At 41.4% G+C, this 12588-nt stretch overlaps 1 protein-coding gene across 1 annotated transcript in view; it reads right to left on the reverse strand.

Annotated features, from left to right (window-relative positions):
* LOC109916393 (A disintegrin and metalloproteinase with thrombospondin motifs 12-like) overlaps nt 1-12588 on the reverse strand; it is a 465504-nt gene that overhangs the window by 157445 nt on the left and 295471 nt on the right. The gene's annotated exons all lie outside the window — the stretch shown is intronic.

Consider the following 12588-nt stretch of genomic DNA (forward strand, 5'->3'; position numbering starts at 1 on the left):
ATGATGCTGCTTGGCCTGCTGTGTTCATCCAGCCCTGCACCTTGTTGACCTGGGTAACGTTCTGGGGACTGGGTTCGAACCCTGCCATGGCAGATGGTGGAATTTGAATTCAACAAAATACCTGGAATTAAGAATCTAATGATGACCATGAATCCATTGCCAATTGTTGGGGGGGGAAAACCCATCTGGTTCAAGGAAACTGCCATCCTTACCTGGTTTGGCCTACATGTGACTCCAGACCCACAGGAAATGTGGTTGAATCTTATTGGGGCAATTGGGGGTGGGCAATAAATGCTGGCTTAGCCAGTGACGCCCTCATTCCGTGAATGAATAAAAAAAACCTAGAAGAAGTAGGTCAGGAGGATTCTTCCACTAGCACTGCTCTCCAACAGGCTAATACTTCTCTCCGCTTCACTGCAGCATCTCTAATTGAATGACTTGTATTGTGTGTGTGTGTGCATGTCTGTTTTACTTCCACAAACAGGCAGAAAATGTTGGCTGTGTATCTGTAGAGGTCGCTGTTGCTGCAGCAGCAGAAGCGATTGAGTACCTAGTGTAAAAATCCTGACGATCAGGAAATTGCAGACAATGAGGGCTGCATATGCTGGAAGCCAGAGTCAGTAGGTGTGAAGCTGAAGAGCACAGCAAGTCAGATACATCTGAGCAGAATACATCTCAACGTTTCCGGCCGAAACCGTTCGTCAGGACTGGGGAGGGGGAGGGGAAGCCCAGAAGTAAATGGGTGGGGAGACGGGGGGGAACGGTAGGAGAGATGGTAATAGATGGATGCAAGTAGGGGGTTATTGTGTTGGTCAGTGGGAAAGGTGCAGTGGATAGGTGAGGAGGAAGATGGAAAGGTTAGGTTAGTTCAGGTCAGGGAGGGAGGAGGAAGGGAAGGGCTGGACGTGCGATTAGACTGGGGATAGAGGGATTTTGAAGCTTTGAGCTCTTGAAGACAACATCGAGAGCAACGGACACAACAGATTGAAATTGGCTTCCTTGTGACCATCGACAGAGACTGAGGCCTATAGAGACCGATTACTGGATGCAAGAATGGAATGACAGCGTACTCCCACTAAGCCCTATCTTACATTATAGTAGCATTTTGGTCATGTTACTAGACTGATACTGTAATGACCTGAATAATAATGATTTGGAGTTTATTGCCACCATAGCAGCTGAGAATTTTTAATTAATTAAATAAATTTAGAATGAAAATTACTATTAGTATAGTTGACCATAAAACTGCAGATTGTTAAGAAATCAAACTAGTTTCCTGAATGCTTTTAGGGATGGAAAGCTTCTGGTCTGGTTTATATGTGACTCAAGCTCCAGATTCTGAACTGTTCTCTGAAATGGCTTAGGAATCTATTCAGTTGGAATAGAGAATATAGCTCACCACTACCTATAGAGGGAAATGGGATTGGACAATAAATTTTGGACAATAAATTACAAGTGATGTCAAGACTACAAAAATCAATAATAAAAATCATGACCATTGTCTTTGCACTCTGGGCCGTGAAGCCTGATTACTACATTGTAATCCTGAACACTGACGATATCATTGATGGATACCAGCAAAATATCATGGTTAACTGGTCCCAAATAACCCATTCCCATTTTCATCTGAAGAGTGGAGAAGAAGTAACTGCTGGCAAGCTTGAAGAAAGTAGTTGACTGTATTTGAGAACATCGTGGTGAGATATTGGTAGGTTATTGTCCCTAACATGTTTCTCCCTTACTGTCACTTTTCCATATTGGTTAGTGGAGGAAAGTGTGTTCATTGATATCAATCCTGTGGATCTTTGTTGCATATTTTTGTATTATCCTTTCAGGGATGGGAGTGTGGCTGCAGCATTTATTGCTGTTCCCTAATTGCCCTTGAGAAGGTGGTAAGCCACTGCTGTCCATGTGATATAGTTACAGTACTGTTTGGAAAGGGCGGCAAAGAAACAGCTATGTAGTTCCAAGTTTAGTTGGTGTGTGGATCTTGAGCGGGTGCTATGTGGTGTTCCCATGCACCTGCTGCCCTTGTACCTGTCTGTGGTAGAAGTCGCAGCTTTCAAACATCTTGTCGAAACAGCCATTGCTCTGCAATCTATTCTACAATGGAATACCGGAAACAGTATAATACGGTTGTATTATCTTGGAACAGTCAGAGTGAGCAAGTTAATGAAAAATCAATATGCTATCAAATTTATCTGAATTGGCCCTTCTACTCACCTAGAATTAGACCTGCAGCCTTGTGTCGGAGATAATGGGTGTTTGTTGGCAATATATTTTCAGGATTAGGACAAGTCTGTGTTAAGTTTGATCGGGAAGCTGGTCAGTATGACTTTGAATAAAGCCAGAAGCTGTATTGTTGTATATTAGTGGATAAAACTGTGTGGCTGAAGGCATTATAGCTAGCTGGAAGAAAGGGGTCAGTAGGAAGGTTCAGAATACTAAGTGAGGATGGCTGCCTCACTGCCATTTTTGTTGATTTAATCATCATTCCTTCTGTTTGTCATGCTGCTATTGTTAACAATGAGAAGAAACTTTTCATCAGAAATGTTGTACATAAACTGAAAATCTCCTTTATGAGTCTACTAAATGAGACAGGTTAGACTTTCTAACTGATGAAGTTGATGATCTTGATGCGTGAATTGTTATAATAAGAGAAATTTACACAATTTAATAGGCTGTGATTATTTTTTAATGCACAAAAATAGCTGGAAGTTCACAACATATTTGTCAGCTTCCAGTACAAACATCTACATTTCAGAACTGTACATTTCTCCAATAAGAGGGGAATCTGTGAAAAAAAATGCCGCATTAGGGTGGCTATGCCATCTGAGATATAAGTATTTGCCAAAGTGTTTAGTTATAAGAGGAACAGTAGTGTCCACGAAATTTGGCACTGAGTGCATACATTTCACTGTTGATGGAATGGCTTCGATGGAACAAATAATTTACTTGAAGTAAGAAAAAACTAAAAGATCAAGCCTGCTTACTGGTCATCCATTGCTTTGCGTGGCATTCCCAATAAAATTGGAAGGGAAGGAGGCCAGTAAGGAAAAAAAAAATACTAGTTAAGTAAAGAAAGGGAATATTTGAAACCTTGTCAGTGCAATTAAAAAGAAGTTTTAGAAGTGCATTACAATACAGTAAATCATCAGGTCAACATGGTTATTAGTTAGATTAAGGTCCTTAAACTCTGGAATTTCCTCCTTACGCCCTTCATCTTTAAGATTTCCTTAACATGACCGATGTCTTCAAAACAACATGCAGTCATCTATCTAGCATAACCTGTGTGACTTGGTGTTGAATGCTGTTTGATCATTTTCCTCTGAACACCCTGAGATGTTTTACTGAGTTAAGGAGCAATATGAATGTAATTTATTGTTGTTGAAGATAGTTTGGTTCAGCTGTCATTTACTCAAGAATATTCCTAAATTATTTGTTTCTCTTGGCTTCCTTGTGCCATTAACTGTTGTCAACCAGATTTATCTGGTCTACTACAAATGACTAACAAGTCTAGTGCTCTGCAAGGAGAGACTGTGATGGACTTTTTTGGACATGAAGAAAGTACAAATTTTCTACCTGTAAAGCAATACTGTAACAGGTACGGAGCTAGGAAAATAAAAACCGAAAGAACTGCAGATGCTGTGAAACAGGAACAAAAACAGAAGTTGCTGGAAAATCTCAGCAGGTCTGGCAGCATCTGTGAAGGTAAAAACAGAGTTAATGTTTCGGGTCCAGTGACCCTTCCTCAGAACTGATGGTGGCTGGGAAAACATCAGTTGATATGCAGAAAAATGGGGACGGGGGTGGAGTAGGGTGTAAATGAAAGGATAAAGCCTAAAGAGAGACGAAAGAGCAGTTGGACAGACGAAGAGTTGATAATGATCAGGCTGGGAGGGTGAATAGTTGTTATTGGGGACTACCAGTGATTAATAACAGGTAGTGTGTAATGGCAGGCTATGCGGTAACGAGGCCTGTGTGGGGTAGGGGGCTGGGACATGGGAGAATTTAGGCCCTAATATTATTGAATTCGAGATTGAGTCCAGAGGGCTGCAGGGTCCCCAAGTGGAAAATGAGGTGTTGTTCTTTCAGCTGGCATTGAGCTTCACTGGAACACTGCAGCAAGTCAGAGGGAGAGATGTTGGCCAGGGAACAGGGTGGTGTGTTCAAGTGGCAGGCAACAGGTAGTTCAGGGTCTCTTTTGTGAGCAGAACGTAGATGTTTTGCGAAGCGGTCACAAAGTCTACGCTTCGTTTCCCCAATGTAGAGGAGTGGCGAATGCAGTAGACTGCAGGTGAAGTGTTGCTTCACCTGGAAGGTATGTTTGGGTCCTTGGATACTGGGGAGGGAGGAGGTAAATGGACAGGTATTGCACCTTTGCCGGTTGCAGGGGAAGGTGCCGTAGGGCTGTGGGGGAGTGTTGGGGGTGAAAGAAGTGTGGACCTGGGTGTCCTGGAGGGAACGGTCCCTGCGGAAGGTGGACAAGGGAGGGGAGGGGTGTATGTGTCTGGTGGCATCTTGCTGGAGGTGGCAGAAATGGCGCCTGATGATCTAGATGAGCTAGGAAAATGTAGAAGCTGATGCACAGATAGGACATTTTAATGCAGAAATTGAATGGGGTGAAATATTATCTGAATGTTGGCAAGGAGAAATGGGGAAGGAAAGGCAGTCATCTTGAAGAAAAAGATCAGGAACGACTAACTTACTTTGAAGTTTCACTTTAGGGTGAGTGAATAGTGTTCTATTTGAGTACATGTATCATCAATATTCCAAACTGCAGTTGCATTCCATGCGTAAAAAACAACATTTTGAACTTCCTCCTTGAACTGGCCTTATTGGAACTTGAGGAGCATTGGAAATCAGTTCCACTTATGTTCAGACATAGTAAAAACTGCCGATGCTGGAGTCAGAGATAACACAGTGTGGAGCTGGAGGAACACAGTTGACCCAAAACGTCAGCTTTTCTACTCCTCTGATGCTGCCCGGCCTGCAGTGCTCCTCCAGCTTCACGCTGTGTTTCCACTTATGTTCATCAAGTTTCATAATCAAGTTTTATTCGGCCGATCATTGCTTGAAGCCATCAGAAAGAAATCTATGACAATACGTGGTCAAATTTTGGATTTGGAGTTTATTCAATTGATGGCCTCCAGTTTTCAAATCATTTGAAAGATGAATTAGGCAATGTAATAAATTAACATGCTTGATGTTTTTATTAATTATGTATTTACAGTATTCTAAGCATTTGGAAGACATTGTTGTGCTGCCCATTCTCTGTGGCAGTTGAAAAGAGACATTAAAACTGATGAATGTTGAAAGTGTAAACACAATAAGAAACAAAGGGCTAAATTAAAACTGAACACAGTGATGTTAGTGAGATATTAGAAACATTAAGAGAAAAATGGCAAAGATTGATATTACTAAATTCGTCAAGTTGCATAGAATTTGCAGCACATAAACAGCCCACTGAGTAACCAATGTTAATGGTGAGTTTCATATCAGCCTTCTTCCACTCATCTTAACCTACTTTACCAATACAATCTTCTCTTCCAAAACCAAAAGAAGCAGACACCAGAAGTTTGAAATGTAAATGCTGGGAAGGTACAATAAGTCTGGCAACATCTGTGGAGAGAGAAACAGAATTAATGCTTTAGAACATGGACTTTAATTAGAACGGTTTCTAATTGTTGCTTTATATACTTATTTAGCATCCCATCAAACATATCTGTGCTATTTGTCTCAACTACTTCATATTCAAACCATCGTTTGGTAAAAATGTCCTTCTTCCTGGACTCCTAGTTGGTTTATTAATGATTGTCTTATAATTTTTCTGTCAGTGTCCTGGTTTTGGCTTCCAAAATAAATGGAAAATCTTCCTCCACATCCATATGGTATTGAACCATATCCAAAAGGTTCCACTGCGTATGATGATTTATTTCATGAAATGGTTGTGTTAATCATCTGTCTGGTTGGATTATGTGCCTATTATAGTTTGTAATAGTATTCACCAAAGACCACAAAGTTTGTTTGGATGCAGGAGAGCACATTCAAGTGGCAGACCACATGGAGATCAGTTGGTTGGGTGGCTGGTATGTGATGCAGAGTAATGCTAACAGTGTTCTTCAATTCCCACGCCAACTGAGGCTACCATGAAGGACTCTTCCTCTCAACCTCCCTCCTCAACTGATATCTGGTGACCCTCAGGTTATATTACCACCAGCTGTCTCTCTCTAATGACAGAGTACCCCTATGATCTGATAGGACGATGGCAACTTCAGCTTTGAGTTGATTACAGTACTAAGTCAAACTGAACAATAGAGCAGTGTTGAATCACAAACGGTATAAAAACAATGTAAAATACAGCAGCACTCACAGCATGGAAAGCCTGGGAGTTTGCTAAGTGTGTGGGTTAAAGATTGGAAAGTTTGGAAGGTTGCTAAGTGTGGGCATTTAAAAGTTATTTTTGGCTGTTTAATCTCTCCTTAAAAACTAGTGTTATTTTACTTTTAGCATCTAACTAATAATTGTTGTTTAAGTTAAAAACGTAATAACTATGAGCAGGTGGAGAAGATTCAGCTTTTTGAGCCTTCTCCACTATTTGATATGGTCATGGCTGATCTTATCTCAACCTCAACTCTACTTTCCTGACTACTCTTTATAACCCTTCGACCTATTACTAATTAAAAATTTGCCTATCTCCTCCTGAAATTTCCTTAACGTTCCAGAATTCAACACACTCTAGGTAGTCAATTGCACAGATTTTATGACCGTTCAAGAGAAGTAATTTTGCCTCATCTCTGTTTTAAATCTGCTACAACTATCCTAAAACTATAACTTGTCTTTCTAGATGGCTCCACATGAAGAAACATCCTATCTATGTCTAAAAACTGAAAAGACTGCAGATGCTGTAAATCAGAGAGAAAAACAGAAATTGCTGGAAAAGTTGTGCAGGTCAATCAGCATATAGAACATAGAACAGTACAGCACAATACAGGCCCTTCAGCCCACGTTGTTGTGCCAACCTATTATCCTACTAAGATCAATCTACCCTGTATAGCCTACATTTTACTATCCTCCATGTGCCCATCCAAGAGTCGCTTAAAAGTCTCTAAAGCATCTGACTCCACTATCACTGCTGGCAGCGCATTCCACACACCCACCACTCTCTGTGTAAAGAACCTACCTCTGACATCTCCCCTATACCTTCCTCCAATCACCTTAAAATTATGCCCCCTCGTAATAGTCATTTCTGCCCTGGGAAAAAGACTCTGACTATTCACTTTATCTGTGCCTCTCATCTTCTTATACACCTCTATCAAGTCACCTCACATCCTTCTTTGCTCCAATGAGAAAAGCCCTAGCTCTCTCAACCTTTCCTCATAAGACCTGCCCTCCAGTCCAGGCAGCATCCTGGTAAATTTCCTCTGCACCCTCTCTAAAGCTTCCACATCTTTCCTATAATGAGGTGACCAGAACTGAACACAATATTCCAAGTGTGGTCTAACCAGGTTTTATAGAGCTGCAGCATTAGCTCTCGGGTCTTAAACTCAATTCCCCTGCCAATGAAAGCCAACACACCATATCAACTTGGGTAGCAACTTTGAGGGATATATGGACGTGGACCTCAAGATCCCTCTGTTCCTGCACACTGCCGAGAATCCTGCCATTAACCTTGTATTCTGCATTCAAATTTGACCTTCCAAAATGAATCACTTCACACTTTTCTGGGTTGAATTCCATCTGCCACTTCTTTGCCCAACTCTGCATCCAGTCAATGTTCTGTTGCAACCTACAACAGCCCTCCACGCTGTTCACAACTCCACCAACCTTCGTGTCATCGGCAAACTTACTAACCCACTCTTCCACTTCCTCATCCAAGTCATTTATAAAGATGACAAAGAGCAGAGGTCCCAGAACAGATCCCTGTGGAACACCACTGGTCACCGAGCTCCAGGCTGAACAAGTCCATCTACTACCACCCTCTGTCTTCTATTGGACAGCCAGTTTTGTATCCAGACAGCCAAGTTTCCCTGAATCCCATGCCTCCTTACTTTTTGAATGAGCCGACCATGTGGAACCTTATCAAGTGCCTTGCTAAAATCCATATACACCACATCCCCTGCTCTACCTTCATCGGTGTGTTTCGTCACATCCTCAAAGAATTCAGTAAGGCTTGTGAGGCATGACCTGCCCCTCACAAAGCCATGCTGACTATTTCTAATCAAACTGTGCTTTTCCAAATAATCATAAATACTATCTCTCAGAATCCTCTGCAATAATTTGCCCACCACAGAAGTAAGACTGACTGGTCTGTAATTTCCAGGATTATCCCTATTCTCTCTCTGGAGAAAATCACAGTTAATGTTTTGGGTCAAGTCACCCGAGGTTCTGAGGACAGGTCATGGACCTGAAATATTAACTCTGACTCTGTCCACAGATGTTGCCAGAACTGCTGAGCTTTTCCAGCAATTTCTATCTTTGTCTCCTGTCTACATCTACTTTGTCAATCTAGTCATAGAGTCATACAGCACAGAAACAGACTCTTTGGTCCAACCAGTCCATGCCGAACATAATCCCAAACTAAATTAGTTCCACCTGACTGCTCCTGGCCCATATCCCTCCAAATCTTTCCAATTCACGTACTTATTCAAATGTCTTTTAGTTGTTGTATTTATACTCACATCCACTACTTTCTCAGGAAGTTCTTTCCACATGTGAACTACCCTCTGTGTAAAAATTTTGCCTGTCATGTCTTTTCTAAATTTCTTTCCTCTCACCTTAAAAATATGTCCCCTCGTCTTGAAATCTGAGATTTCCTTACGTATTTGCTTCTCAATTTCCCACTGAATACTGGGGGGTGGATGGGGCCTGTAGTACAATTGCAATAAGGTGATCATACCTTTCTTATTTCTCAGTTTCGTGCAAGTAACTTCACTGGACATTCTTCTAAGAACATCCTCCCTAAGTATAGCCATAATGTTATTGTTAACCAAAAACACCATTCCCCCTCCTCTCCGCCTCCCTTTCTATCCTTCCTATAGCAACTATACTCTGGATCATTAAGCTGCCAGTCCGGTCCATCCCTGAGCCACGTTTTTGTGATAGTATTGATATCCCAGTCCCAGGTTCCCAACCATGCCCTGAGTTTATCTGCCTTAACTGTTAAGCCTCCTGCATTGAAATGAATGCAATTTAATTCATCAGTTTTACCCCATTCTCTACCTTGCTCTTGTCTGCCTTCACTATTTAATTTGCTCATCTTCTCTACTGTACCAGCCTCAGACTTACCTCTTTTCTGACTATCTGTGTGGGGCCCACACCCCCACTTACTAACTTAAAACCTACTGCGCAGCACCAGCAAATCTCCCTGCCAGAATATTGGTCCCCTTCCAATTCAGGTGCAACCCATCCTTCTTATACACGTCACTTGTATCCTAGATGAGATCCCAATGATGCAAAAATGTGAGTCCCTGCCCCTTGCACCAGCTCTTCAGCCATGCATTCATCTGCTCTATCCTCCAATTCCTACACTCACTAGCACATGGCACCTGGAGTAATCCAGTTACTACTACTCTTGAGAAGCTACTTTTTAAACTTCCTGCCTAATCTCCTGTATTCTCTCTGCAGAACCTCATCTATTCCTTTTCCTATGTGATTGGTACCAACTTGTACAACAACTTTCTGCTGGTCACTCTCCCCTTCAAGAATATTATGTACCCTCTCCAAGATATCCTTGACCCTGGCATCAGGAAGATAACATACCATTCTGACATCTCACTGAGGGCCACAGAAACGTCTGTTTGTGCCCCTGATTAGACACTGCCCTATCACAATTGATTGCTTGGAACCCTACATACCACTCATTACTGTAGAGCCAAACTCGGTACCAGAAACCTGGCTATCTTTCCCTTGAGAGGCCATCACCCCTGACATTATCCAAAACAGCATACTTGTTTGAAATGGGGATTACCACAGGAAACCCCTGCACTATCTCCCTACCTTCCCTCATGGCAACCCTACTACCTGACTGTATCTGTGGTTTTTCTACATTCCTGAAACTGCTATCCATCACACTGTTGGTTCCTGTAAATTCCTCATTGCCTCCGTCTGCTGCTCCAACCAATCCATATAATCCCATAGGATTTGCATCCAAACACGTGTCCAGCAGACATAATCTCCAGAAACACTGAAACTCTCCCTATCTCTTACATCTGATAGGAAGAGCTCGTCACTCTACTAAAAGCCATCTCTGTGCCTTAAACAATCTACACACCCAGAATATACCCAAAAAACCACAACACACTTTCTTTAAAACTTAGAGTTTGCAGTCTTACTGCTCAAAAACACTGCTGTAGGATAACTTAATCCTTATCTTTTATTAAAAAAATTAATCAAAAGATTGATCTCACTAAAACATTAAAAAAAAACTCACCCTACTCACTACTGTAGGTTCACAAGGAAAAAAAAAGGCATCTATACGGTTTATAAATCTTCAAATCAAACACCTAGCTTATCAGGCTCTGAAATCACTGATCACTCCCAGCTACTGTGTCTAATTCCAATAATGAAGTCTCCCGCGGTTAGCTGTGAAACTAGTGTCTTTTTTTGTCTTGGACCTATTCACAGTCCTGGGACAATCCTGAAAAATCCAAGAAAGTTGATCACCCTGGATTTGATGGAGCTATACAAAATCATGAGGGATCTGGACAGATTAGATAGGGGAATTTTTTTTTGCTGTTGGTGAAACAATCAAGAGAAACCGGGTGGATTCAAGCTTAATCTCTCCTTTAGTATCTCATATACCTTAGTAAGATCTCCTCTCATTCTTTTGAGCTCCAGACAGTAGAGGTCAAAACTGCCTAATCTTTCTTCAGAAGACAAACATCTCATCAATCAAGTGAACCTTTTCTGAACTACCTCCAGCACAGCTACATCCCTTCTCAAGTAAGGGGGCCAAAATTGTCTGCTATATTGCAGGTGCAGTCTTACTATTGACTTGTCCAGTTGAAGCAACACTTCTCTACTTTTATACACTATTCCTTGAGCAATACATGCCAAAATTCCATTTACCTTCCTTATTAACTGATGTACCTGCATATTAGACATTTGAATCCCTTAAGTTTTGTTCAGCTTAAACAGGGAAGCCGTCTATTGAGAGCAGCAATGGTGTACTTTGTTAATTAGACAGCTAGGTTAAACTAGGTCCTGAGCAATAGCAGAGCAGAGCTGACTCATCTAAGCCACAAGAACAAGGGCATCTAGAGTGAAGCCAGCGCTGAATATTGCTGGCATGGAGTACAAAGCTTGGGAGTTTGGTAAGTGTGGAACTTTAACTCTGCTTTCTCTCCATAGAGGCTGCCAGACGTGCTGAGTTTCACCAGCAATTTCTGTTTATGTTTTAGATCTCCAGAATTTGAGCAAATCAAGAGCACATGTGATTGGAGTTAACATATTAGTATGAATAGAAGATTCACAAAAACAGCTTTTTTAAAAATTTATTCATGGGTTATGGCTTTGCTGGCTTGGCCAGCATTTGTTGCCTATCCCTGGTTGCCTTGAAGATTGTGGTAGTGAACTGCTGCAGTGCACTTTTTATAGGTACTCCCACAATGCCTTTGGAAAAAGTGTTGCAGTATTTTGACCCAGGAATACTGAGGGAAGGGTAATTTGTTTCAGGATAGAGAATATCTTGGAGGGGAATTCACAGGTGGTGGTACTTTTGTGTATCTGTTGCCTATGTCCTTCTAGATGGTTGTGATCGTGGGTTTGGAAGATGCTATCTTAAGAAGTCTTAGTGAATGTTTGCAGTGCATCTTGTAGATAGTACACACTGCTGCTACAGTGTTTGTGGTGAATGCCGATTTGTGGATGTAGTGCCAATCAAGTGGGTTCCTTTGTCCTGGAATGGTGTCAAGTTTCGTGAGCTGCACAAATCCAGGCAAGTGAGGATTATGCATGATGGATCTTTTTTCTAATTTTCTGGATGGAACAAGTGGAGGCCTCCGGGGGACTGTGTTAGAATGTTAGCTTTTTACAATTTATACAAATGACTTAGACAAAAGGAGGGAAGGCATGATTGTTAAGTTTATAACTGGCACAAATATAGATTGAGTGAGTGGGAAAAAATCTCACAGGTGGATTATAACATGATAAATTGTGATGAGTTAACTTTGACAGGAGTAATAAAAAAAAGCAGAGTATTACTTAATTGGCAACATTATAATTGGCAACAACATTATAATTCCGAGGTGCAAAGCAAACAACTGTTCTGTTGCATGAGTCACAAAATGTTTCTGTGCAGGTCCAGCATGTAATTAAGAATACTAACGGGATCTCCTTATTCTGAGAAGAATTGGACTTAAAAGTAATCATGTTATGCTTCAGCTATTAGAGTATTGCTGAGACCACATATTGAATACAGCTTGCAATTTTGATCTCCTTATTTAAGGAAGGATGTAAATTTATTGGAGGTTGTTTCAACATAAAACATAGAACATTACAGCGCAGTACAGGCCCTTCGGCCCTCGATGTTGCGCCGACCTGTGAAACCAATCTGAAGCCCATCTAACCTAAACTATTCCATTATCA

This window comes from Rhincodon typus, chromosome 1 (genome assembly GCF_021869965.1).
Source record: "Rhincodon typus isolate 14 chromosome 1, sRhiTyp1.1, whole genome shotgun sequence".
Lineage (NCBI taxonomy): Eukaryota > Metazoa > Chordata > Chondrichthyes > Orectolobiformes > Rhincodontidae > Rhincodon > Rhincodon typus.